This window comes from Xenopus laevis, chromosome 8L (genome assembly GCF_017654675.1).
Source record: "Xenopus laevis strain J_2021 chromosome 8L, Xenopus_laevis_v10.1, whole genome shotgun sequence".
NCBI lineage: Eukaryota > Metazoa > Chordata > Amphibia > Anura > Pipidae > Xenopus > Xenopus laevis.
Genome location: NC_054385.1, coordinates 33,282,677 through 33,310,004, shown reverse-complemented (window position 1 = coordinate 33,310,004; position 27,328 = coordinate 33,282,677). Strand labels below are relative to the sequence as shown.

At 40.9% G+C, this 27,328-nt stretch overlaps 1 long non-coding RNA gene across 1 annotated transcript in view; it reads right to left on the bottom strand.

The window, feature by feature from the left end:
• Positions 1-2,574: 2,574 nt before the first annotated feature.
• LOC121397009 overlaps positions 2,575-27,328 on the bottom strand; it is a 396,274-nt gene continuing 371,520 nt past the window's right edge. Inside the window, exons 4-5 of the long non-coding RNA XR_005963331.1 lie at positions 5,721-5,863; positions 2,575-3,943 (exon numbers count right to left, since the gene is read on the bottom strand). This is a non-coding gene — a long non-coding RNA (uncharacterized LOC121397009). The remainder of the gene's footprint in view (positions 3,944-5,720; positions 5,864-27,328) is intronic.

Sequence of the window (27,328 nt, the reverse complement as noted above, 5' to 3'; positions counted from 1 at the left end):
AAACAGGATAAAAGGAAATGGAGAAAGAGGCAGTTCTCTGGCAGCTAAGGAGAAACTGTCATCTGTGATTAAAGTGAGGGCAAGGAGGGCTGAGTAAAGAGACAAAAGAAAAATCTACCTGCTGAAAGACTTTAATCCACAGATTCCTGAAGCCCAAAACCGCTGCCAGTCTTGGAAGCAGAATCACTTCCCCCCTTTCCTTCTATCTATGCAGAAGCAGAGACCAGGATGTCAAAAATTGGCCTTTAATCACAACTACCGCCACTACCCTCCAACAACCTGGGACTGTTAGACCATCCTTGGTCAAGATGTTCACATGAGCTGGAAAGTAGTGCATTTAATACCTTTGGCTTAAAGGATCTAAGGCTAATGGCCAGTGCCAGGCAATGCCGGCCAGGTGCCCCAGGCAACCTGGTCAGCCACGTCGCACCCTGCGGGGGCACAGGGAGGCTAAGAGGGATTACAGCTGGGGCTGGGGACTAAGTGGGTTGCGGGCTAAGAGGTTACGCTTGGGCTGGGGGACCCAGGGGGTTGCGGGCCCCTGAACAGCAGCCCTGGTGGGTACCCGTACCCCCTAGTCCTACACTAACTGTGCGTTTTAGATTTTCCTGCCATTTTTAGGGTTCTAATACCACAAACACTACAACACTCCCTTGCTATGAGTGTCCCGTCCAGCACTAAGTGTGATGGGAATTGTACCTCTGAGCCAAGAAGCGTTTGGCAGAAATGATGACAGGGCCTGAGTGATGTAATGTCCAGTGCTTCCTATCTCCCAGCTGAGGGCCTGCTCTGGGCAAACCTGCAAGGAGCTGCAGACAGAATAGCAGACAGGCAACTAGACACAAATAGCAGAGCAATAGGAAATTAATTACTCTTACTGACAGGCTTGTGAACTGTGAGTCACCAAGTTTAGCTGCTTGGCCCTGCTACCCATATGCCCCCTTGGGCCCTCAGGCCATGCCAAGTTAGGTTGCTGTGGAATTTAAATCCAAGTCAATGTGACGTTAAGATAAATATTTGCATGGGCACTGAGCGCACTCTTGGTTCTCTTCCTGGAGCACTGGACTGAGCCCAGAAGACTTAATACAAATAGCTGCCTCATTTCCACAGGGTCAAATGGACTTTGCCTTTCAGTAACCTCTGATGACCCCATCTTGAGTTTCTTTCTGGCTCCAGCACCCTATTTCTGTCATATTGGCAGCCATGCAAACAAGCAGCAATCATGCGCAAAAACAATCTTCATCTTGCTTTTATCTAGATTTGTGGGTGCACATTGCAGAAAATGTGTTATTGAGTTAAAGGCAAACTTTTAACATCTGCAGAAAGGGAAGAAAGTTAACTACAGGCACAAATCAGCCAAACTATCCCCTATCCCCTTTCTCTGCTAAGCAGCACTGGCAGTACATGATATGGGAGGGGTGCCCAGGATGTCACTTCACAGGCAACTCGCTTGACTTGCTTATATACCTTGGCCCATAGGGAGCTATTTGTCCTATTAATTGCCGTGGAAAAGTCACCTGGTTAATATTAATCTAACGTTCTAGTAAATCTTTGTTTGCACATGAGCATATTTGCTTCAATGCCAGTGGAAAGTCTTGATGATTAAGTGAAAATAAATATCAAACACAGAGGGGAACACTCCCATAGAGTATAACTGACATCATTTATCCCCTTTAATAAGTGATGCACTTACATTAAAAACAGCATATAAAAGTTAATCTGGTTTGTAAATGAACCGATTACTGTTTGGGGGATAATTCCAAGGACCTTCAGCCAGAAAAGAGCAAATTCCAGTAGTATAACCCAACGCATTTGACTTGCTCAAGGGTAGAAATGGTTACCCTTGGCACTGTGTCGGCCTGGGTGCAGACACGCGGAGCAGATCTTGGCTAAAATCCACTCTGTATGTCTTCACCCCAGAAGCCAACTACTGAAGTTACCATTTCAGAAGCACACTGGTTAACAGCATCCCCCCCATAGGATACAAATGTAATAACACCATTACTACAGATAAATATTGTACATCAACGCTGCCTTGGTTGGAACCCAACCCATTGCTCAGAGGGAAGGTTGGCATTGGTTACTAACAATGATACATTCATTGGGTGGTTTGATTAATCAGCTGCATCAGTTGAACGAGAACACATGGTGGAAAGGCAGTACTGCACCACCAGTAAAAATAAAAAAAAAACCCAGCAAAATGCAGCTGCCTTTCCAAGGTTCACCCACAAAAAAGGCCTTCATTTAAAATATTAACGGAATCAGAGAGGTTTGTCTCCAGTCTGTGTTTACTTTATAGCAAATTTCTTCAATGGTTGCCTTTATGCTGGTTATACAGTAGAACCCCCATTCTACATTTTTCAGGTGACCAGAAAAAAATTATGCAAATCCAGGAAAGTGTAAAATCAGGGAATCGTTTTATGCATAATACATAGGTGGGACCACAAACAACAATGTAAAATTAGAGAAAACTTAAAATCAGGGGATGTAAAATTGAGGATCACTGCCACACTCTAATGTGATCCCCAACCAGTGGCTAGTAACATGTTGCTCACCAACCCTTTGGATTTTGCTTCTAGTGTCTTAAAAGCAGGTGCTTATGTTTGAATTCTCGGCTTGGAGGCAAGTTTGTTGCATAAAAACTTGGTGTACTGCGAAACAAAACCCCCTATAAGCTGACAGACCACATAGGGGGCTACCAAATCACAGTCCTTATTTGGCACCCCCAGAAAAAATGTTCAAGGTTGCATTGCTCCTCAACTCTTTTTACAAATGAATGTTGCACACAGGTAAAAAAGGTTGGACCCCTGCTCTAATGGGTGAACGGTTGGGTCAGGGAGTCTCCCTACTGCCATATGCAAAAGAAACCAAGTTTGCCCAGTTGGAGTCAACCATAACATCCAATAAGATGTTTGCTTAGAAGCAGCTGACCAGTCAATGGTTGCTAACAATGACTAGGCCTGCAGCATAATTACTCTGTAATTAATTTAAGTGACTCATATATACTGCCCCGTAACAGATCATTCAAGCAATTACCCCAGTGATTAGATTATGATCTAGTCATTTGGCCCATGTACCTACCCCAAGTGAAGTCCAGGATTCAGATAAGCTACTTTGCTGTTCTGTATCTCAGGGACAACAGAGGGTGCCATATTTCTTGCACTGTATCCCAGTGTTCCTTCCAGAGACATACAGGTGCTCATGCCATGTTTTGGGAGGTCTGAGCATGACTTCTGAGATCCTGGAATGGTTTTGTTTGGTTAAAGGTTCTCTTGGGACCTAATCAGTCTGCATAGGTAACTCTCAAATGCATTCTTCAATAGTTGGTAATATATTCCAATTTCAGGGCGGAATCCCCAGTGTCTTTCATTGCTGCTTAAAAGTTGCCATTGTGACATTAGCCTAATTTTTAATTTATGGTACATTTGTGCAACAATGGTCTACCTTCCAATTGTTAATATTTCCCGGTCCCATTGGTATCCCAGGTTCCAAAGTATAATTATCTTTAAACATTTCCAGAGATGCTAGGGCTAAATGAGAAACACAGTAGTTTGTGGAAATAATCCAGAGTCTTTTTTTTCTTTGCTTTTTGTCAGCAAATACAGAAAATACACTTTTTATCTTCTCAACTGTGCCTAATTTTTAAGAATTAAGCAAACCAAGATGGCAGCTTCTGTCACGGGATGGTATTTGTGCCTCTGACTAATTTATACGTAAATAATCTGACTTTTAGGGAGAAGTAAGGAACGAGACAGATCTTTGGAATCTTTTCGTTATATGCTTCTTGGAATGGATTCACCTCGGAAAAGAGGAATGTTTTATTTGAATAAGCCAGTAAGGGTTTTTTTTAGATTCATTTCAAGAAAAGTAAAGTCCCACTGCAGATTAAAAACAGATTTTCTTCTGATGTGTCGGACACATTTCTGAAGCATGTTCCAGCCATCTAGACATCACAGGAATAAGGAAAAATGTACATATTATCTGCCATTAGCACCAGCAAGCAGCTCATAATAATGACATATAAGCCCCTCAATGAATTAACATCCTGGCCTTTAATAAATGCAGTAGGTGGAAGGGAGGGTTTTTTTCCTTTTTAATTCCAGGTTTAGTGCAGATCGGATGAATACATCTGTCTCATAAAATGGAAACACTATACTTATATACTATACTATATGTCCCACTAGTCACTTTCCCACTTTGATATATTCTCAAAGGAGGGTCTTCTTTATATTTCCAATAGGGACCAGCACACAGGTTCATACAGGGCCACTTCTGTCATGGGGCAAGGATGTGCCAAATCACCATTTTTTAAATTGGAATTAGTAGAGGCAAGCATTGCGGGAAAAAAGGACTGTTGCATTGGGTCTGTCATCTCAAGCGGCAAGAGGGATATATGAAAATTGATACCAAATAGATTTGCCATGCTAAAAGAAACTTCCAAGCAACCATTGGCAGTAACTGGGAAGTTTTATGTCAGATTAAGTATGTAAGCAATAAAAGTTGAGAAACCTGGAATTCACCTCTGTCTTTTTAGCGGCCCCATATTACTTTGAACTTAATACCTATTAAAAATTCTCCCCATCTTTACTCTGCAGGTTAATAGCCATTTTCTTGGTTCCAACTTGTATGGTTTCTATATAGACAGGCACACGATCAGAAACCATAGGACCAAATACTTCTTGACTGAGAGGTAATTTCCCCCCCATGGAATCTCTGGTTATAGCCGACTTTACCCAGGCTCCCTGACACCAAACTTGGTACAAAGGATTCCACTTTAAATGAAATACTCATATAAACACCACGTTGATCACACCTCAGATCCATCATGATTATGCCCTTGACTTCTTGACTGGGAGGGAATCCTCCCCCCAAAGGGTCTTTGGTTATAGCCCCCCTTCACCAAGACCCCCTGACATCAAACCTGGCCAACTAAATGCAATGTATCCCAGTTTAAAGGAAATACTCATATAAACACCACGTTGACCAAATCTCTGATCTATCATGGTCATGCCCTGTTAAGCTAAAACAAATTCCTCATTAATTAATGAGGCATTTTAATATATCTTGGTAATTTAGGCCAAATTTTGGGCCCCAAAATTTGGGGCCTAAAACGGAATTTGCCGTGGGGCCTAGTAGCATCTAGTTACGCCATTGTTTTTGCACTGCTCCTTAATGAATTTTTGCATGAAAACTTGTCAGATGGGCCCATGGCTAGTGATGAGTGAAACTGTATACACTGAAGTCAATTGCTGTTCCAAAATGTTGCTGCGCCTGCTGTTTCACAAAAAACTTTGCTTGCGGCAAAACGCAGAATTTTACTGCAAATCCATGCCTGGCTCATCACATCCAATGATTGGTGATAGCGAGAAAGAAAGCCATGAGGTTTTTTAGGCGGTGCAGCTCCCAAATGTATGCCCCTAAGCTAGGACAAGGGAACATGACACTGAACACTTAATAAAAATTACAATATCGGTGAAAAAGTTAAAGAAGCCATTGGGCAATTGACTAACCCTGGTCAAAGCCCCGCATCCTAAAAACATCTCTGTATATCAGTGCTCACCGTTAGTAGGGGTTATGGCTACTGGTGCCCTCTCCTTTCAGCTCACTTTTCTCATTCCCCTGATGTGTTTCAGTAACATTCTCTGAGAGAATCATATTAAGTGCTGCCTACCCCTGGGTACAAGAAGAGGTTATGGTTTAGTCTAAACAAGCATACTCACAACTCCCAGCAGACTGATGCAACAATCTAGAAATGCACTTTACTCCTTGCTCTCTGCTTTGAACAGTAACAGAACACAGGAAAGAATCACGTCTTGGAGGCACAAGGCGATGGCACTGAATGGTGGAGGCAAATACAGGATGGCTGGGAAAAAAAACAAAAAGAGTACATTTTAGTTTAAAAGGGATATTATATTCACTATGAAGTGCTGCAGAATGTGTCGATGCTTTATAAAAAAAAGGATAATAATATTAATTCAGATCCATTAAATACTTTAACCAGCAGTGTGAGGGCATTGCTTATTTCCTCATTAGTCGGTAAGCATATGACAGGGATGGCCATACTGCTTGCCCTCAAGTCAAATCCTCATTTATTTTGCAAACTGGATGGTGCTGTGCTTTGAGTATCCCTCTTCATTCAGTTATTTAACTACAAATTGCTCAGTGTTTCCATTTAAGGAAAAATAAATATGAGATAAAGCGTACAGACGGGTCAGTAGCTATCCTTGTCTTTGTGTTCTATTCACTGCAGAAGAGTGATGATGATGCAAGTTTGTAGGCCTATAATGACTGCCAGCCGGCGCTAAGCTCAATTGCTTATTTTGAGCCAAGTGTCCATCAGCTCATTACAGACTTCCACAGCCTCTTCATACTCACATAGAGCATGTAGTAAAAAAAATAACCTCTCCATTCACTGCCTCCTACAGCCTTGATCCCAGTTCCCATCCCTCCCACACTCCTATTGTGTCACTGCTCGTCCCATCACTGTGCAAATAGCAGGATCTGTTTGCAGAGAGGATCTGTGATGGCTGGATGTGCTGAGGGTCAGGGAATATTAACCTGCTTGCAATCGGACCATTTAATCCCCCCCCCAGGGAGCCGCAGAGATACACAAGGGGACAGGCTCAACAACCTTTTACCCCGATTAAAATTAACACAGCGTGTCTTTTACTTCTCAGTAATGTACTTTATTTCCAGCAGTTTATGGCTGGACATTTTTCTATCCATCATCGGGTTCATTCCCAGTAAAAGTGATACTGATTTATTTTTTTATTTTATAGTAGGCAGCAGAATGGCCCAGGCATTAGTGTCTTGCAGTTCTGGGGTCAAGCCTGGACTGGAATTAGGTATATTCTGGTGAATGCCAGAGAGGCTGCTGTAAAATTGAAGGCTTGCCACCTTTTCTGGAAAAAAATACCTGCCTTCCTATATATTTATCTTTTTTTCCCTATTGATACCATTGGGATCCGTCATCATTTTTACCGGCCATGCTGGTAAAATACCGGCCAGATGGCAACCATAGTAAAATGCCATAGGCCAGTGATCCCCAACTAGTGGCTCGTGAGCGAGTTTCTGAGGCATAAAGACCACATGCACTACCAAAGAGTGCACCCAGTCAGCATAGTGCTAACAAATAGCCAATCACAATCCTTTTTGGTAACCCCTGTAATTATTTTCATGTCTGTGTTACTTTTACATTTGCATGGGACTCAAAAAAACCTGGAAAAAAGGTTGGGGAACCCCACCATAGACAGTCACTGTTTATAGGGCCATTGGGGCACCATTTGTGCCTCTATGTACTCGAATTGCCAGGGCCTATTTTTACTCTCAGTCTGAACCAGGATGGGGTTTTGGTTTAATTTCAGCAAAGGCACTAAGAACAATTTTTTGTAGGCCTGCAGGGTAAAAGTCCAGAAAAACAGTCTCAAGCCTCAGTGTAGATACAGGTCCTTGCACTCTGAGCTTTGAGTATGAATATAGCCCTGCCTGCATTTGGCAATACCGTAAACATGAAGGGCAAACAGGGGGACACATGTAGTCGCCCTTAACTTGAACATCATTCAGATGTACAAGCTAAATATGGCTGGTGTAGATTGCAATAAGGGTTGCCATCTGGTCGGTATTTTGCTGGCCTGGCCAGTAAAAATTATGGTTGATCCCAATAGGGAAAAAAGTTAAATATATAGGCCGGTAATTTTTTCCAAAAAAGGTGGCAACCTTAATTGCAAAGGAGCCCTGTAGTTCCTGCCAATGTTATGGTGGGTGGTAAGAACAAGGCTGCCTGGGGTCCCCCAGCACTGTGCTCCACACATAGCGCTGTTTTTTAAAGGTATGTTCAGTATGTATATATGTGGAACCAGTGGTTGTATCACTTAATTCTCCACCTACTAGCAGAAAACCAGAATCATTAAAAGTATGATATCAAAGTATTGGTAAAATCGGTTTGAAAGCTTCAGTTATGTATGTATTAAGTCTGCAGTACTGTTTAAACATTGATGGCTTACTGAATGTGAAAATGCCTTAATGTTAAATGCACTTTGATAAATGGAAACAATTACAATGAACTTGGCTTAAAATGTAGCATAAATCAGTTCTCCGTTAGGTCAGCTGGTTTCTGCTACTTTTCAGGAGGCAGAACCAGAAAGGAATAAACATATAATGCTTAACATATATCTGCCTTTTTTAAAGTTTCTCATGGCTTCTCAGAGAGTGGCTACCATTTTGGATCTGCCAATGTCATTGACTTTCCTTGCTAGTTGTCACTAAAGATCTGACAAATATGTGCCAAGTCCGACTCCAGAAGAAAGTTTATTTCTATTAGAGCTAAAGGACAGATGCAGTGGAAGGTGGCTTTAATTGTTTTCTGATGTAAAAATTTCATATCAGTGCTTTTGTCCTTTACATGGGATGGAAAAACAGGGATGAAGGGAATTCACAGAGCCTTTGCAGCTCATTTACTAACATAAGTGCTAAATGGCATACGGGCTGTTTCCAATCAGTGGAAATGATCTCCAGTTTACAAAATGAATGGGACATATGGCAGGCAGGTTGAAGAGATATGACATCACATAACCATTAACCAAAGCGAATGACACTCTCGGATACCAAGTGGCAATTCTCACTTTTGAGAAGTGGACATTCTCACTTTTGTGCATTAGGAAAACTTAGCTGGATTACAGTAAAGCTCATTTACAGTACTTTATGGCAGCATGATAAATAAAATAAGATTCTGTTTATCTCTTAACGTGACCTGAGATATAGAGTGCAGCAAGACCACAGACACAAGTGGTTATTAGATTAACACTAAGGGGCACGATTTTGTGTCCATAAATGATTTGTTGTATGTTTTCCCTATGCTTGCATGGGCTTCATCTGGGTACTCCAGTTTTCTCCATACCGCAAAAACATACAGGCAGGGTACATGGCTCCTGATAAAACTGACCCTTGTGCCAGGTCTGGATTCGGATTTAAAATAGGCCCTGGCATTTCAAGTACACAGAGGCCCCCACAGGTTCAATAGTGACTGTCTACCACATCTTACAGCAGCCCCTCATTTGCCAGAATTCACAGATTGCCAGTCCATGCCTAAACACACTCTGATTACATTCCTATTGGCTTTACAAACAGGGACACTTCCTTGTCACAAAAGAAGAAGGCCCAGTGGCCACCATTTTTTTTAACTTGTACAAGGGGGCCCTGGCCAACATTATTTTTAACTTGTGTATAGGGGGGCTGGCAATTAATTTGTTCTATAAACTTGTAGAGGTAGGGTTGTTTTACAAACAGGGACAGTTCCTTGTCACAAAAAAAGAGTGCCCAGTGGCCACCAATTTTTTTTACTTGTACGGGGGGGGGGGGGGGCGGGCCACCAATGTATTTTTAACTTGTGTATAGGGGGGCTGGCAATCAATTTGTTTTAGAAACTTTTACAGGCCCTGGCCACCAGGTCCAGACTGAGAATTAAAATAGGCCCTGGCATTTCAGGTACACAGAGGCCCGAGCAGCCCACACCAGCCCACTAAATACTAAGTTTCTATGGCACCTTATAGCAGCCCCTCTGGCATTTGCCAAAACCCAAAGATTGCCAGTTTGGGCCTGCCTAGTGCTAGGGTTGACAGTTGGTATTTCACCATCCCAGCCTATCCGCCTCAGATCCACCTCTACCTGCCTCCAATTCACTCTCCTAGTTCACCCCTCTGCCCTGCACTTCTCTCTATGTTTTGCCTGATTCACAACCCCCCCCAACAGCTACACTCCCACCCTGGCTAGTATTAGAAGAGAGAAATGGTGGCAACCCTTTCTAGCTCACATGAATGTGATAGGGACCTCAAATGTTAAGCTCCACTAGGACAGGGACTGATATATAATCTTTTTAAATATGAAAATTATAATAAAAATAAGTGTCCTCAGTATCCCTGGGACATTATGTACAGATCTGGACTAGACTCTAAAGCTGGCCACAGACGCAAACGAATCAACGTACGATTGGACTTCCCCATCTCCCGACCTGCCACTAACCATTCAATAAATTAAAGTAGAAAAGTAGGTCAGCAATCATACGAAAGTTATGTCTGACAACACTAGTGACAGTCTCCCACTGAAAATCATACGATCAGCAATACACGCAGAGATATTATCGGCAGCCGATAGAAATCTTTTAACCTGTCGGATTGACCAAACGACCGATCTCCGCCGGACGAAAAATGTTGGGACTCCACACGCGGTCCGAAAATCGTAAGAATCCTACGAACAGATCTTTGCGTCTATGGCCAGCTTAAGAGTGTTCACAGTAAAAATTGCAAGCAGCCATATTTGCATGGACATATGAGTAGACTCTCACATTCCTTGGCATGTTAATTCCCTTGGGGTACTGTTCAGTTTAGATCTATAGACAGTGTCTTGTCTAAAAGACAATAAATGTGAGTGCAGCCCTAATTATAAATACTGTGTATGTTGCTTTTTAAATTGCTAACAGATAATAGGCAAGAGCTGAGGTAGGGATTAATTTTTTTTTTTTTGGGGGGGGGGAGGGGGGGGGAGAGATTTTCTAATTTAGGAAAAGACAGCAGCATTGAACTAATTATAGGGAATTGTTTTGCCTGGGACCAAAGTTAAATAAGGACAATAAGGACAGTAGAAAACAAAACATTAAGAAAAAAAATCAGGAATATGAAAAGGTTGTTACCATAAGCAAAGACCTTTTTTTAATGGTTAACCATACTGCTGAAAGAGATTATTGACTCACCCCCATTGTTAGTTCAGCCTTGTTCTTTTGTTTACGAAGCAATTACAAAGTAATTACTGTGTCATCATTAGTTAAACACATGGACAAGTAACCCATCAGCTTCACTACAGTTTTGTTGTCCTTCTGTAAATACACATGATTTTAGTGGTTTTAATAAAATATCTTACTTCGGTGGTTATCACAGTCAGAGGAATTTAGAAAAAAAAAAATCCCTTGTTTGACCTGTTAAGTTTAACTGCCCCTTTAAAAGTCACACAAGACTGACACCTTATAGAGTAATAGAGTAATAGAGTAAGCGGCAGAAGTCAAATGGGATCAGAAGAGAAGATAGAGTGGGAGTTACCATACCATTGAATGCAGAGAAAGAGATGAAAGTCTCACTATGGACAGGCACTGGCAAACCTAAGGTTAAATCCCATTAGTAGGACAATACCAGAATGCATTCATATTCTCAATAGAAACTGACCCATTGCTGCTCCTCAAAGGCATGTGACCTACAGCCTGCCGCTTAGGAACCTTTATTTATTGGAATGCCACAGGACAAGAGACAAGATAACTATAGACTGCTGTGTAAATAAGAACATCATCTATAAAGTTTAAGCTGCCTATGTTTTTGTGTGGTGGTTACCTTCCATCTGTTTCCCTGGTCACAAACAAGAGGTGGACCAAATCCACTATTTTTGTATTTCGGCTCAATACTGAATCCTCAACACAAGATTCAGCAGGATGCAGAAACAAATCCAAACCCTAAATTGCATATTCAATTCAAGAAAAAAAAAACAAAAAAAAATGTGATTGTGGCATTCAGAACTTTAAAGTCACATGATTTTAAGGGTTCCAATTTGGCTTAGCTTAACACTTCTCCCCAGAATTAACCAACAGATACAGATATCATATCAAGTGGCCTATTATAGAATTTTACCAAACTGAAATATATATGTCTGTAAACATTGCCTTTTTATGTCTTTTCCCTTGCCTCGCCATTTTGTGTGATGGTCTGTGTGATTACATGACCAGAAACAATGAAGTTCTAACTGTAACAGGAAGAAGTGTGGGAGTAAAAGACAGAACTTTGTCTATTAATTGGCTCATGTGACCTAAGGGTAGGACTAAATGGGTGTTTTCGGTGCGATCCGGCATGCTGCACAAAAACGCGGACGTCAAGTCAGATGCGACAGAAATAAGATAAGTAATAGCACTGTCGCATGGTGTCGCAGCGTTGATCCGACGCGACACGACTGTCGGATGCAGATGCTCTGCACTGCGTCTGCATCCAACAGTCGTGCCGTGACAGATCAACGATGCAACTTCATCCGACATTTGTATATCTTACCTTATTTCCAACTCATCCGACTTAACGCCTGTGTTTTTGCGCAGCGTGTCGAATGGCGCCGAAAACACCCATGTAGTCCTACCCTTACATATATGTGTGTCCATGATTTGTTAGTGTGCACTGTAAATTGTATGGTCTCAGGGGGCAGCCCTTAGTACTTTACTATTCTTTAAAATGGAAACTTGGCTCTGCTAGTGTAATGAGCACAATAGCACTCACTGCACTAGCGATGTGACCCCCGCTGGACCCACTCCGACTCTAAGGGGGTTATTAACTAAACTCTGAATGCAAAAAATTCATGATTTTTTTGTTATCAAATATGACTTTTAAAAAATCACGAATTTTTCGGAACTTATTAAACCCTGAGGACGAAAAAGTCTGAATCTGAAAATCCAGCATCTCAGACCTGTCGAAATTGCATTTAAGTCAATAGGAGAAGTCTCAATGATTTTTTTGTTGTACCCTTGGTTTCGTGCAATACCTCAAATTTTTCAGAGTTTTTGGATGAAAATTGCAAAAAAATCTTGAAATTCGTGAAAATCGAATAAAAATATAAGAAAAAAATTAGAATAATATATATGTAATAATAAATAAGCGTAAAAAAACAGAGGGGATTTGATCGGAGTTTGTAGCAGAAAATATTGAGATAAATTCGGACTTTGATAAATAACCCCCTAGCAGTTGAAAGCGTGGAGCGGGAGGGAAGGCGGCATTATGGCAGCAGCCCCTAAAATGCTCCTGTAGATGAAGCAGGGTTTTATGCAATATATTTTCATAGAGACCTTCATTATTTGGGGTTAGGGTAAAAGATAAATATATAGGAAGGGCTTGTTTTTTTTCCAGAAAAGGTGGCAACCCTATTTGGGGGTATAGTTTTCTTTTAAGTTGGCAACTCATGGGTTTAGTAAAATATTCAATGTTGTTTTGGAGCATTGTGTGATCCTAACCAATCACCATATATAACCATATATATGGATACTGGATGGTAAGTGAAAGCAAGTTTAAAAAAAAAACATCTGTTGATGGAGCACATTGGCCAGTGCATGGTGTTGTATGTCCAAAACAAACAGAATAATAGTATGAGTTTCCATTTGGCCTGTGGGAGGATCAGTATGAGTACAAAGTAACTCCAGCACACGTAACATGCTCAAGGGATTGCTCCCGTGTTTAATGTCAATCCAACAATACAACGTTTCGGGGGCGTGCCCCTTCGTCAGGTGCAGGATCAGTATGAGACAGTACAGGATCAGTCTCTATGGCCAATTGGATTCAGTGCTTTGCTACAAGAATAGGCGGACACATGGCACTGACCCAATTTAAAAACCTGCACACCACACTTGTAAGCTTGCAACCAAATGCATTTATAACATACCCAGCAAAAGCCATCAGCCACCTGCCTGTCTTTTTTAGATTGATCATTTATAGCAGCAGAAAACAGCCAAATTGTATGAAAAAGTGGTCCATGTGTGTCCTATGTGTGTCCTATTTATACTGGGAACAACTCCCTATTGCGCCATATAAGGATTTTAGAAGTCACTGTGAAGCTCCACCACCATATAAACAGGGGCACTGTGCCAACGAGGAGAGTTGAGAAACTGGCCTCAGGCGGCAGTGCCAAACAAGTTCCTGGTAAACTTAAGAGACGTATTTCCAGTATTTAAACTGGAAATTCTGCTCCTCTAGTGCAGAGAGTGATATTATGGAATAATAAGCGCTGGGGGGCAAACAGGGGGGTGGCTGCAGGTATATTATCACCCCTGCATATAAAGGCATGAAGCCAAAGGCTTTTTGTACAGGCCTCGGGACTCCTCATATTTTAGGTACATCTTTTTATTTTATGATACATGAGTTAATGCGAGTCATGTAACACAAACTGCATCCCTATAACTAATGACATCACAAAGCACCTTCATATTATAAGGATATAAAATAAAGGATAGTTATGGGTCTTATTTACAGTGTATTCTGCAGAGACATCACTGCAACAGCACCAACGAGTCATAAATTGGCGCTGCTCTGGTCATTGTTCTATAATCAATATGACAGAACACATTTATTCATGTAATTGTGTACAGAAGGAATGTTCGGGGTGAAAAATAATGATCTCATACATTGCTTTGTTCAAGGGGAAATAAATGAAAAATAATCTGTTCTTATAACCAGGGTGTAGTATGTCTTGATGGTTTCACATAGAATGTTGTTCCCAATGTGCAGACAGGGCAGAGGGAAAGTGTAGACTAGAGGCAGCCGCCAACTTGTAGATTTCAGCACCTCCAAAACTCGGTGATATAATGTCTTGGATGTGCCACCAAGGGATTCGCCCCAAGAGAAGAGCTTGTTCTATGTATTTCTATGGCATTTTGTGTTTGCTCTCATTGCATTTATGTGTCATCTGAGAAAATGTACCTTATCTTTATGACTGCAATAGCATCCTAAAAAGACAGAATGGCTGAATTACTCAGCGGGTTCCATGTCTGATTTACTGCCGCAGTCTCTCTTAACCACACCTCTGCTTTCCAGGCTAACCACAAGGAAACATGTTTATGACAAAGTTATTTCTCTGATTTAGAACACTGGGGAAGCGGGGGAAGTGGCCTGTGCTAGACTTGGTGTTCAGGGCCCAGACAGCCTTTACATTTATCATCACAGTCACTGGGGCTTTGTTTGGTTCACCTACATTTAACATGAACTATTAATCGGCCCTTTGCATTTTCACTTCTACATGACATCATCCTGGAGGCTTCTTATTCACCTGTTGGATGCCTTCCAGTGAGCCTGTCTCCCAAACTGCCAGCTTGACATTCCAACTTGCAGTTTTCTGAATAAATATAGCAGTTTTAAAAGGTTTAAATTAAGGCTGTCCATCTAGAAGCCCATGAGCCAGATGTGGCCTCCTGTCTGACAAAGCACTCAATAGACCAATGAGGCAAGTTGAGAAACTCACCTAAGACAGCAGCACCCCAGGGGTGGCAAAACTTTAATTTACAGTTTTAAAGTTGTCATGTTTTTTACCCACAATGCAACAATGTTCCCCCATAATTCCAGTGGCTGCAAGGTTGATGCACAGCATGCAGTTTGCCCAGTGTCATCATTTCCAAAAGAAAGCATAATAGAAAATGTTGTAGACAGAGACTCACTCCCCAGCCAGTCCTTAAACAGGAGTGGGGTATGCTCCCCTTATAGTTATGCTACTGAGTGTAGTTAATTTTGAAGGCACAGACCCTCCTTTTGGTGGCTTTGGCTCCCTTCTGCGACTCAAAGGGGGCCAGGCTATTTCATGAAGCATGGCTGGGCCCCACTTAAAAAACTTGAAAACCACCAGGCCCTGGACGACTGTCCCCTGAGTGCCCCCGATGGCAGCCCTGCTCAGCGCTGATAGGAACTTCCTCCTAGGAACTATGATTTCTCATCACTTTAATTCAGTGGGTCAGGACACACAGGCAGATTTGGGGAGATTTGTCGCCGGAGACAAATCTCCTCTTCTTCGAGGCGACTAATTTCCCTGAATTGCCTTCCCGCTGACTAAAATGTAAATGTCTGACGGAATGGCACTCGGAGCGATTTGTTTTTCGAAGTAGCCCGAAGTTTCCTTGTGAGACAACTTCGGGCGTCTTCGGAATCTAATCACTCCACCGTCGTTTTACATTTATCAAATGTAAATGTATCAAGGGTCAGTTTTTTGCTATGCAAATGCACGTGACAATATTTTTTCAAGTTTAGGGAAGTGTTTTTTTTCTGTAGGACCATTTACTAAAGCAGTTTCTATTCAATGTTCAGGTTTTTCACCTACAAATGCTTGTCAAAAAAATACAAATTATAACCTATGGCTGAAATTGTTTCCCAAACTTTTACCAGTTATAAAGTAGCCAAAGTTGAAAACTCTCATTAAGGGCATCCCGTCCGGTTTGTTCAATTTTTTTTCACAAAAAAAATACAACTGTCGTCAATTAAAAAATGAATACTCAAAAAGTGAAATAAAAGCAAATCAAATATTTTTTTCCAAGACTTACTGTATACTGTTCCAGTATCACCCAGTTGAACAGTTACCTTGTATACTGTTCACTGGCAGGCTCGGGCATAGAGAATATGCGTGTGTTTGTATATATATATATATATATATATATATATATATATATATATATATATATATATATATATATATATATATATATATATAATGCACAAAAGCCATGAATATCCTGTAAATTATTTCCTTATAAACGGTGAGTTCTGATATCATCAGTTATAAACGTTGAGTTCTGATATCATTTCTGTCACATGACTCACTGAAATTTGTGTATTATAATAAATAAAGTACCCCCAGTTGCAAAATATGAGGATATTAGAAGTTACCTTGGCGTTCCATGACCTGTATAAAAACACTCGGCCTTAAGGTGGCCATACATGGAGAGATCCGCTCGTTTGGCGATGTCGCCAAACGAGCGGATCTCCCTCCGATATGCCCACCTTGAGGTGGGCAATATCGGGCTGATCCGATCGTGGGCCCTAGGGCCCAACGATCGGATCCTAACGATGCCCAAACGGGCGGTCGGATCGCGGGACTGCATCAACGAATAGATGCGGTCGCGATCCGACGGGATTTTCTGTCCCATCCGATCGAGATCTGGCCGACTTTCGGCCAGATCTCGATCGGTGAAGCCCGTCGTGGGGCCCCATACACGGGCCAATAAGCTGCCGACACGGTCTGTTGGCAGCTTTTATCGGCCCGTGTATGGCCACCTTTAGGCCTCGTGTTTTTATATGGTCATGAAACTCCTCGTTAACTTATAATATCCTTACAGAGGGGGTACTTTATTCACTATATAAACGGTGAGTACTGGTGTAATTTCTGTCACAAGTAGGGTAGCCACCTTTTAAAAAAAAATTACAGGCCAGTGGTGGGGGCGGGAACTAAAGGGGCAGACTGTGGCTCAAACTGAGGCGGAGCCGTCGGGGCGTGACACAAAAAGGGGCGGGCCACATCACCAGAAGCCGAAGAAAATGTACATTTTAACCGGCGGGCAAGGGATTTTGTAAATGGTATTACAAATTACCGGCAGCTACATTGCCGGTAAATTTGTAATAACGGCCCCGGCCCTGGAAGGCATTTTACCGTCTAGGCCAGTAAAATACCAGCCGGATGGCAACCCTAGTCACAAGACACACTGAAACTTGTGTATTATAATAAATAAAGTACCCCCTGTTGCAAAATAGGAGGTTATTAGAAGTTACCTCGGAGTTCCATGACCTGTATAAAAACACTAAGCCGTGTCAACTTGTGGCAGCCGCACTCCAATCAAAGCAAATCTGGGTGCAGGTTCCATATAATCTAATTGAAAAGATCCGCACTCCATTATGTGCAAAATTCAAAGTTCAAATTTCTTTAATTGTGTACATAAATCCGATGTTTCGGCCCCCGTTGGGGCCTTTTTCAATTTTTCATATATATATATATATATATATATATATATATATATATATATATACTGTATGTATATATATATATATATATATATATATATATATATATATATAAACCCACAGGAAGCCGGCACCTTCGACAATAAAGTGTTCAGATGCCTGGGTGCATCTTCAACACATTATCTTCATCCATCCCATATAGAACAGCTTTCTCAGGACTTCATAAAAACAGCTTGCGACTAACGTTTCGACCTAGTCCAAGGCCTTTCTCAAAGTGGACTAGGCTGAAACGTTAGTCGCAAGCTGTTTTATGAATCATTTTATGTCCTGAGAGTGCTGTTCTATAAGGGATGGACATGGATATATATATATATATATATATATATATATATATATATATATATAGTCAGTAGGGTGGCACACCGCTTATTATCTTCCTACCCAGATGCTTACTAAAGAATCATACAGCAACCAAAAAGACCAGCAACACCAGGATTTTAGTGAAAAAAACAAAGCATTGTATTTATGTGTGCATATACAGCCAATATATACTGTACATATACAGTATATGTGTGCTGTTAGGTAGGAGTACTGGGATGGGATCTGTTATACGGAAACCCGTTATCCAGAAAGCTCCGAATTAGGGAAGGCCATCTCTCATAATCAAATATTTCACATCTATTCCCTTTCTTCCTGTAATAATAAAACAGTAGCTTGTATTGATCCCAACTAAGATATAATTAATCCTTATTGGAGGCAAAACTAGCCTATTGGGTTTATTTCATATTTTGTAGATTTTTTTAGCAGACATAATGTATAAAGATCCAAATTATAGAAATATCCCTTTTTCACAAAACCCCAGGTCCTGAGCATTCTGGATAACAGATCCCATGACTGCATATGTGTGTGTGTGTATATATACTTGTGTGTGTATATATATATATATATATATATATATATATATATATATATATATATATATATATATATATATATATATATATATAGTGAATAAAGTACCCCCTCTTGTAAAATATAAGGATATTATTAGTTACCGAGGAGTTTCATGACCATATAAAAACACGAGGCCGAAGGCCGAGTGTTTTTATACAGGTCATGGAACTCCGAGGTAACTTCTAATATCCTCATATTTTACAACTGGGGGTACTTTATTTATTATAATACACAAAATTTAGTGAGTCATGTGACAGAAATGACATCACTACTCACCGTTTATAACTGATGACATCACTACTCACCGTTTATAAGGATATGATTTACAGGATATTCATGGCTTTTGTGTATTATATATATATATATATATATATATATATATATATATTATGTGTGCATTTAATTAAAAGTCCATATTGCATCTGCCCTGCTTCCTAATGGAGCTGTTTCTGTAGCACAAAGGATAGATGTATAATGCATTTGCACATCGAGCCTCAGGTGTAGGTACATAGTGATTTACTTGTCAGTGCCTCTGTCGCTAGAGAAGCGATGGCATATTTGCTGATACAGAGAACAGTATATAACCACATTTCTTCACTTGGAAAATTGCACAGATTCTAGTTCTGTCCCATCACTCGGGTCATCTCTTTAAATTGATAGATTTGTCTGAGACCTTAAGTGAGCTCTGCTCATCCAGATCTTTTCTCGGGGTGAAATGCTGAAAAACATTCTCACAATCTGGCTCGGGAAGAAACTTTTTTTTTTTTTTATTTTGTAAAAGCTGGAAATTACGCCTAGAAAATTGATTTATTTGAGAGCTCCCAACTGTAATGGAGAACTCCCAGCCTTCCAATTTCTCATGCAGAGGATCACATGACACAATGTGCTTAAAGACCAAATCAGTTTTTGCCCTTACACAAATGATTATGACACAATGCGTAATTATACAGAGCGCCTCATTTTTTAATCGGCGAAATAATTGCCTCTGACAAAGGATAAGCGAGAATCTAAGGCCCCCTTTAGATCAGTCATGTGAGTCTTCTGAGAAAGGTCCAGAGTGCATCTGGGGTAAACTGTTGAGCTAATAGAAAGACAAAACTTATTAAAGGGACTAGTGATGAGTTTAGACTTTAGTTACACAGGAAGAAGAAAACTTTGGCTCAATAGCCCTAGTGATGAGTTTAGACTTTAGTTACACAGGAAGAAGAAAACTTTGGCTCAATAGCCCTTTTTCACAGTGATGTTTGTGGGATTGTGGGTATCAAGGAAGAAGGGTGCTTTTCTGTTTCAGTATATCTGCCTTACAGCATTTCATGCTCAAGAGAAGGGTTAAATATGCTTTGTTTAATATATTTTATTATAAGATCCTACTTTTACTGCCTCCTCAGTTAGGGAAGGGATCAGACTAATGAGCAGCATTATAGGCCTGGCATGCAAGTGCTACATGGCCACAATCTGCAGCCGTTTGTGCTTGGGAAAACAGACCCCCCAAAAAAACCTTTGCTATTGGACTCATCAGGTCTATGGAATGTGCATGTCATCGGAGACCAGATGGAAATGAAACTCTATAGGTCGCTAATGACCAGTTCTGCCGCAAAAGCCAATTTGGCTGATTGTACTAAATCCCCCTCTCTTTGATTTGATGATGTCCCACGCTACTCCAGGGTTGGGCTGTCTTGTTTTGTGAAGGAATTGGGCGTTGGCAAAGGGACTGCTTGCATACGTATTTTTATATGACATGGCTCTTGATCTGGGACCCTTTGTTCCGAGGGATGTTATGAATAATTATGAGGAGGCTGTCCCCTTCAATGTGGATAAATCCCTGGCTGTTGACCGGCACAGTTATTGGGAACACAAGGTCTTGTGGAGTCGGTGTCCCGGTGAAAGACTTTTTGTTCTAAGTTCTGTTGTTTCCTGACTTGGTCCCAGCTGTGCTACAGATTCTGCTTTCAAACCGACCATCTCAGGAACACAGCCAGGTTCCCTTGAAAAAGCTCAGATCTCTGAACTCTCACAGGCCTCTCATAGCTCAGCTAGACAACATAACCCTTTACTGCCAGGACACTAAGTCATACATTGCAGAACACAGCCTGCCAGTCCCCTGTACCAAAAACCAGGATTAGAGACTGTGAGGTTATAGCCAGCTGGACTTGCCATAATTAACCACATGGACACTGATTTATAGATTAAATTTATGGTTTCATTGACTTGTTGGTAAAGAGGCTTTTCTAGTGTAGACATGACCCTAAAGTGCACATGGCTTCATCAAGTATATATAAAAATGCATTTATACAACTATAAACATGTGACAATGTAATACCAACTAGTAGTTAGTCAAAAAGGAATTCGATGAGTGTGTTACTTTTTATAGCCTAAGGAAAGTACAGGTATGGGATCCGTTATCCGGAAACCCGTTATCCAGAAAGTTCAGAATTACGGAAAGGCCGTCTCCCATAGACTATAATAAAATAATCCAAATTTTTAAAAATGATTTCCTTTTTCTCTGTAGTAAGAAAACAGTTGCTTGTAGTTGATCCCAACTAAGATATAATTAATCCTTATTGGAAGTAAAAAACAGCCTATTGGGTTTATTTAATGTTTATATGATTTTCTAGTAGACTTAAGGTATGAAGATCCAAATTATGGAAAGCCCCATTATCCGGAAAGCCCCAGGTCCCGATGATTCCGGATAATAGGTCCAATACCTGTATTAGAAGTAAAGTAATTCTTGAAAACATGTACAATAGGTTTAACCTTGGCCATGCCCCAACCTATTTTACCGTTGAGCCACATTCAAATGTAGAAAAGTTTGGGGAGCAACACAAGCATGACAAAAGTTCACGAGGTGCCAAATTTGGGCTGTGATTGGCTATTTGGTAGCTCCAATGTGGACTGTCAACGTACAGGAGGCTCTGTTTGGAAGTACACCTGGTTTTATGCAACCAAAACGTGTCTCCTAATCAGGTATTGAAAAATAAGCACCACTGGGAGCACCATCAAAGGGGTTGGTTTCATCGCAAACCACTAGTTGGGGATTACTGGCCTACTTGGTCCATAATAAGCACACAAAGTCCCTCTAACCCTTATCTAGAATCATCATTACACGACAGCGCATCGACACCTCATCTATGACAATATATTTCTGTGATATAAAACAGTAAAACCTATAAACTTTCAAATTAAATAAAAAAAAAGAATTTTTGCACACTGCCATATATTTATGGTATCCCATCACTTGAAGCCTGAACAGAAGGAGTATGGTACGGACAAGCTGCCACCCTAGACAAGGGACCTTCAGTGCTGATATAGAAAATATGGCCCTGCCAGGCTCTTAAAGGCAAGCAGGAGTGAGCGACAAGACCCTGCTGTGCAACTGCAATCTGTATTCCCTTCAGTGTGGCATAGCTTACAACTGTCTGCATGGTAGGCACTGGGATCAATAGCATTCAGCTGTCATTTCCCTTATAATTACCCCAAGAACAGTTATTAGGACAATAACAATCGATGATAATACTGCATACGTTTTTGAGTTGTCAGGGTGACTTTAATGCATGGCAAATAATTGAATACCATATCCATTGGTTTATTGTGCATGCATCTGCACATTATGCCTTCAAACTGTGTGTGGTTAAGTGAGCATAATGGTTGGGAGCAAGTTGTCATGACCACAAGTTGCCTGGCTAGCCACTGGAATGCCCACTACTAGCTTCTGCCAATATGCCTTGTCATCTCGTTTCTCATGGAGTAAAATATAAACCAATGAATCAAAAAGAGATGATGGACGGACCCTGCAACAGTGACTCCCCATTAGATTGCAACTAGGGTTACCACTTTTTCTGGAAAAAAATACTGGCCTATGTATTTATCTTTTTTCCCTATTAATATCATTTGGATCAACCATAAGTTTTACCGGCCAGGCCGGTAAAATACCGGCCAGGGTGCAACCCTAATTGCAACTGGGGAACAGCAATTGTAGGAAGCCACTGTTCATGGAAGCACAGTTCAGCCGCTACCTTGCAATCTCTTTAATTCTGCCCCAGGTTATCAGACCTGGATATGTGGGCAGGCCACAAAGACCTGGGCCTAGGGTGGCAAAGATTTGGGGGCGGCATGCTGTCTATTGGACACATGCGAACCCCGCTGCCCATTCCCCAGTGCAGACAATCAGCACCAGTGGGGAATAGGCAAGGCAGTAAGTGTACAAATGGGGGGAGGGTGTCGTCAATGTGAGTGGGTGGTAGTGTGCAAGTGGAGTGGGTGCAAGTGGAGCGGGTGCAAGTGTTGGGAATCAGGGTGTGTGTGAGTGGCCTAGGGACGCTTCGGTTTGAAATCCAGCCCTGCAGGTTATAAGTGGCACTAACTGCTATTCTTATAGTATTACTTTTAAAACAAATTACCTGTAGAATGGATCTATGGCTGGCAAGTACTTTCTTTTTTTAAAAAAAAAATGTAATAAAAGGATGAAAAATACTCAAAAACATTAAGTAATCCTATAAAAATAGAAGGAAATAACATGCTTTTGCACAATTGATCCAGAGTAAAGAATGTGAGGTTTGGCTGATTTCTGAGTTTCAACCATGAACAAGCAATTTACCCCCCTTTCACCAGTCCAAGGGCAGGAGAGGTAAGTGTGTTTGTTTGGGTAAGGGTCTGTCACTGATCAGGGATAGGTGACCCACAGACCTCTAGGTGTTATTAAACTACAAAACTCAGCATCCCAGCTAGCCTTTAGCTCACAGTGGGATTCTGGGAGTTGAAGTTCAATAGTATATGGAAGGCAGCAAGTAGCCTATCCATGTTTTGTTTAGATGTTATACAAAGGGTCAGGTAAGTGCAAATCCGTGGACCCATTACAGGGCCAGCTGCTTTCTATTTGGTCCAAGTCAAATGGGTGGCTAATTTTGAAATACAGTGATTGGGCTAAAGACATAAGTGACTTATATAAGATGATATAGGGCGCACTTAAATGAACAGATCAAAGCCATCAAAGGAAAAAATGAACAGTGGGTGCTGCGGAGTTATGTTTCCTTTGATCACGCTGCTGCTATTTCACCCTCGTTTTGCCGGAGACATTAACAAGTGACATGCATGTTTTCAGCCAGTCAGGGGATTGAGCCAGAGTTTTACAGACTGTAATTACTGTAAAGTGGTATTACAGGATAAAGATGGAATATTGGCACACTGCTGCACTGAAATCTTCCACTGTTGCTTAGCCCTTTCCCTCTGTCCTGTGCCTAATGTTTGTATTCAATTACACTGATTCCAAATTACTTTGGCTTTTAGAGGCACAAATAAAAACACTCTTATGGATGTGTCGCTCATGGAGGCAGAAGGTTGTGTAAATGGTCAATAGAAACATCTGTACTCACATTGTAGCCACTAAATAACACCAGATTTGGGGCTTGTGTTATATTCTATTTCTGCAGTTGTTTGGCATTAGGTTTTACAGTCCATAGACATGATCCGTAACAGGACACAGGCTTGGGGGATGGAAAGCACTGGTAAGGGACCTGTTATCCAGAATGCTCAGGGTTTTCAGGATTTTCTGTCTTTCAGCAATTTGTTCTCTATATCAACTTAAAAAAACAAAAAAGTAAACATTAAATAAACCCAATGGGCTGGTTTTGCCTCCAATAAGGATCAATTATATTTTGGGATTATAGTTGGGATCAAGCACAAGGTTTTATTATTACAGAGAAAAATGAAATTGTTTTTTAAAAATGTAATTATTTGATTAAAATGGAGTCTAGGGTAGATGACCTTCCTGTAATTCAGAGCTTTCTGGATAAAGGGTTTCCGGATAGACGATCCCATACCTGTACAATACAATGAAACAAGTTCATGTTTGTGCATGGAAGCAGTGCCTAATTTATAATCCCTTCTGTGTTTGTATAGGGAAGTGTAATCAGGACCAGTGATAGGATTTGTCCCATTTCACCAAAAAATTTGCCAAGAAATTTGCGAAACGGGGAAAAATTCACAAAACGCCGCCGGCAACAGTTTTGAAAGTTTATTCACTGGAGATGAAACGCGGGAATTCGCCGCAAATTTGCGCCTGGCGAATAAATTTGCCCATCACTAATCAGGACCAGTCTCGTACCTTTCACAGCATCACGACTGCCCTGCTTTATAGCTGCCACTCAAGCTATCTTTATAATGGGGAGTTGAGGCCACTGTGGTCCAAGATCACATGTGAAAACCATCAATATTGTGAAATGATAAATCCCGTTTATAAGTAGTAGTATTATTCACATCAACTCTCATCTATTGTGCACTGCGTATCTTGACAGCGCTATATAAATAAATGATGATGATGATTGTGCTCACCGTTTAAAATCAACAGAGACTGTTGTCCACCTTAATCTATGATTTAATGTATGCACACATCATATTGTGGTAAACATTGTGCAGGCAGCTAACGCCTTTCGTGCACGAAACGCATATGCTGTCTGCACAATGTTTGCCACGACATCACAATGTGACGAGAGTTGATGCGAATGATTTACTGATGGGAGATGCAAACTCCAGTGTAATCTCGCAATTGCTGTTGCCAGGAGAGGAGACACGCCAACACACTATGGATTAGTGTGACCTCTGCTTCAAAGGAATCCCTCTGTTTTGCTGATAAGTAGGAATTACCTTACATTTATTGTTAAAGGAGAAATAAACCCCCTTGCTTCATAGTCCCTGCTTCCCCCCACCGCACAGGTGTTCACACAAGTAAATGCCCCTAAACTGGTAGTTACCCCTCATTGCAGAATCAGTGCAGTGGAGCTCACGGGGGCCATCTTCATTGCTTCGGGCACACCTGTGGGGGGGGCAGGGAGGGTGGACTATGGAAGGTAGGGGTTTTTATTAGCAAGGGGGGTTGGTTCTCCTTTAAGTATGAAGAACTAGTTTTTATTGAATATGGAAATTCTGATGTTAAAATACTCAGAATTGAAAACAAAATAGACTTTAACTGAAGGGCTAGAAAAACCCACTTGTTTCATTATAGCAAAGGGGTTCCATACTGCATAAAGTAAACTATGCTACAACTCATGGCCCCCCATTTCTGGGATTTTCTAGAGCATCTCTCCTGCTTTAAGCCCACAAAGTACAGGTATGGGACCTATTATCCGAATGCTCAGGACCTACCATTTTTTGAATAATGGTTCTTTCTGTAATTTGGATCTTCATACCTTAAGTCTACTAAAAATCATGTGAACATTAAATAAACCCAATAGGCTGGTTTTGTTTCCAATAAGGATTAATTATCCAATTAGTTGGGATCAAGTACAAGCTACTGTTTTATTATTACAGAGAAAAAGGAAATCATTTTAAGGTATGGCAAACCAAATTACAGAAAGATCACTTATCTGGAAAACAACAGGTCCCGAGCATTCTTGATAACAGGTCCCATGCCTGTATTATTCTTTGATTTCTATGGGATGGAGATGGTGTTTCTAAAGCAGATAGGCACCCTTAGAGCCCCACCCTGCTTCACATAGTTCTATGGTCAATTTGTTTAAACTACACCAAATTTATCACCAAAAGGGGCCAGAGTGATGTGCCCCTGATCTCCCCCCAGCCTTGTATGAAATAATACCACACTAGCAAGTTCTAATCATTGGCATTAGTGTGTTTTCTTTATCAATTTGTTTCTTTTGCCACTTATCTGAATGTTCTAAATCAGGAGTGTCCATACTTTACGAATGCAAGGTCTACTTTTAGTGATCTTGTCCCATTATGATCTACATCCATGAAATTCGCATTCTGTTCCATAAAAAATATTACTGAAATATTACATTGATTTATAAGAGAATTTATTTAATAAGAGAATATATATTTAAAAAATGTTCTTGTGCAACCTTAAAGGGATACTGTCATGGGAAAAAAACATTTTTCAAAATGAATCAGTTAATAGTGCTGCTCCTGCAGAATTCTGTACTGAAATCCATTTCTCAAAAGAGCAAACAGCTTTTTTTATATTCAATTTTGAAATCTGACATGGGGCTAGACATATTGTCAATTTCCCAGCTGCCCCAAGTCATGTGACTTGTGCTCTGATAAACTTCAATCACTCTTTTCTGCTGTACTGCAAGTTGGAGTGATATCACCCCCCCCCCCCAATAGCCAAACAAAAGAACAGTGGGAAGGTAAGCAGCTCCCTAACCCAAGATAACAGCTGCCTGGTAGATCTAAGAACAACACTCAATAGTAAAAACCCATGTCCCACTGAGACACGTTCAGTTACATTGAGAAGGAAAAACAGCAGCCTGCCAGAAAGCATTTCTCTCTTAAAGTGCAGGCACAAGTCACATGACCAGGGGCAGCTGAGAAATTGGCAAAATGTCTAGCCCCATGTCAGATTTCAAAATTGAATATAAAAAAAAACCCGTTTGCTCTTTTGAGAAATGAATTTCAGTGCAGAATTCTGCTGGAGTAGCACTATTAACTGGTGCGTTTTGAAAAAAACATGTTTTCCGATGACAGGATCCCTTTAAGAGTATAAATATCTAAATGAAAAGAGTAAAACAGGAGGGTGATTTAGACAAGTTGTTTGTTGACCATATCTGAGATCTACTGATCACCAGCTAAAGGTCTACTGGTAGATCCCAATCTATTGGACACCCCTGTTCTAAATGCTCACCGTTGTCCCATGAACAGAACAGTATCTCCTATCTTTAAGCTAGAAATCTATCATATATCAACCTTCCCACATAAGTGTGGAGGGAATATTTTGTTACGTGGCAACCTCTTATTCACACTTTCATTGTTATGCCGTATTTACGTCAGTATTTTCATTTAAATGATACATATTCCTGCACACTTGTGTGTATAAAGGTAAATACCTATGCTGGTATAGTTTTGTGTTCGCTAATTGTTGACGATGT